The sequence below is a fragment of the Panthera tigris genome, chromosome A2, assembly GCF_018350195.1.
Source record: "Panthera tigris isolate Pti1 chromosome A2, P.tigris_Pti1_mat1.1, whole genome shotgun sequence".
Lineage (NCBI taxonomy): Eukaryota > Metazoa > Chordata > Mammalia > Carnivora > Felidae > Panthera > Panthera tigris.
The window spans coordinates 77,876,406-77,878,748 of NC_056661.1; the positions used below are offsets into that span (position 1 = coordinate 77,876,406).

General features: G+C 43.1%; 1 non-coding gene across 1 annotated transcript; it reads left to right on the forward strand.

The window, feature by feature from the left end:
• The first annotated feature begins 1,841 nt into the window (after nt 1–1,841).
• Nucleotides 1,842–1,914, forward strand: TRNAR-CCU. Its single transcript has one exon. It is a non-coding gene; the product is annotated as a tRNA-Arg (tRNA).
• Nucleotides 1,915–2,343: the final 429 nt, after the last annotated feature.

A 2,343-nucleotide genomic window follows, 5' to 3' on the forward strand; every position in this document is an offset into this window, starting at 1 on the left:
TCTTTCTCTGTCCCAAAAATAAATAAAAAACGTTGGAAAAAAAAAATTAAAAAAAAAAAAAAAGGTGGAACGGAAGTAAACATCATCGCAGGCGGTCTTCAAAGATGGCAACACAGGAGGCTCCTGAGCTCCTCTCCTCCCACAAACACACTGAATGAACAACTGCACATGGAGCAAATCCCCCCGAGAGAAATGCAGAAACCACCTGAGTGGCCGCTACACACTGAGCAAATGAAAATACCACACGAAATGGGTAGAAGAGGCTGAGACACAGTCTCACCATAAACCCCACTGCAGCACAGTGCCATGCAATTGGAGGGAATCCCCAACTCCCAGGCTCTCTCTGATGAATAAAGTGTTTAGACTCTACATTTACAGCCCCAAATTTAAGACTCTCGTGTGAAGGACAGGCTCCCAAAACACCTGCTTCTGAAAGCCAACAGGGCTTGCATCCATGAGATCCCCAAGACTACAGTAAGCAAACAAGCAGATAAAAACAGGCACAAGCACTTGCCATGGATATCCCCCCAAGCGCTCGGAGCAGAGGGAGCAGGCAGAAATGCCCATCTCCCAGTCTTTTCCTAAAACGGGTCTATTTGCATACTTCAGTAACTGCTGTCTGAGGGTAAGGTTTCTAGTTTAGCACACATCTAGGAGCTAGCTTCTCTGCAGAGACCAAGGAGGTCTATGGACAGCTCCCCTGCTTTTTCTCTCTAGCCCACTCCAAGTCACCAGTAGTTCCCTGGAAGGAGTTTGTATACACGTCTAGTGCCCCAGTGTTTGCTGCTGCCACCTGAGGAGGAGCCTCCTGGATCACTTGGCTCCAAGAGCCAATGGGACTTGCATCAAGAGTCCCATAGGACTATAGCAAGCAAGAAGTTCTTAATAGGCTCAGAAGCACCTTCCCACAGCTGTATGCCCAGGCCCAGTGCAAAGGCAGCAAGTAAAAATACCTACCTCACAATCTTCCCTGGAAGGGGCCTACCTACATATTTTTCCAGCTGCTGCCTAAAGGTCAGTAAGGCTTCCAAATGGCCTGAATCTAGGTACTGACTGTGATCCTCCCCTCTTTGGGACACTGATGGGTTCTGGCACATCCTCAACTACTGGGAGCCACTAGGAACGAAGAAGACAGCTTGGATAATCACAAAGGTATGAAGGACAACCAGGAGCCAGGCTCCTTGATGAGGTTTATCACCTACTCAAGACCACTCTGTCAAGACTGGGAGAAGTGGCTGTTTTATTTAATGCCCAGAAACCAACACTGAGTCCAAGGAAATGAAGGAAAAGAGGAATATATTCTAAACAAAAGAACAAGATAAAATTCTCAAACAAATCTTAATGGAGAGAGAAGTGATTTATATGACAAAGAGTTCAAAATAACAGTCATAAAGATGCTCACCAAAATCAGAGGAACAATACATGGACAATACAAATATTTCAGCAAAGAAAATAGTTTAAAAGTACCAAACAGAAATCACGGAGCTGAAGAATGCAATAACTGAACTGAAAAGTTCAATAGCAGGTTTAAACAGAAGAAATCAAACGAAAGAATGGATCAGTGAACTCAAGGACATGACCACTGAATTCATCCAAGCAGAGGAACAAAAATAAAAAAAGAAAGAGAGTGAAGGTGACTTAAGGGATTTTTGGGACACCATCAAGAAGACTGATATCCACGTTATGGAAATCCCAGAAAGAGAAATGGGAGAGAAAGATGCAGAAACATTATTCAAAGAAATAATGGCCAAAGTCTTCCCTTTCCTAGGGATAGAAAGAGACACCCAGATTCAAGTCCAGAAAGTATCTATAAGAGTCATATAAGACCCAACCCAAGGGGCACCTGGCTGGCTCAGTCAGTAGAGCATGCGACTCCTAATCTCAGGGTTGTGGGTTCAAGCCCCACATTGGGTGTAGAGATTACTTAAAAATAAAATCTAAGTTAATTAACTAATTTAAATAAATAAACCCAAGACACAGTAAATGGTCAAAAGTTAAAGTCAGGAAAAAATGTTGAAAGCAGTAAAAAACAAAACAAAACAAATTATAACATACAAGAGCAACCCCATCAGATTTTTCATCACAAACTTTGCAGGCCAGAAGGAAGCAGGAATACATTCAAAGTGCTAAAAAAGAAAAACTGCCAACCAAGACTATTCTGCTTAGCAAAGTCATCCTTCAGAACTGAGGGACAAACAAAGAACTTTAGAGACAAGCAAAAGCTGATGGAGTTCATCAGCACTAGACTGGTTTTATGAGAAATGTTAAAGGGAGCCCTTTAGGCTGAAACATACATGGGGGGGAGCGGGGCGGGAAACAGAGACAAAGGAGACTGAGGAATAG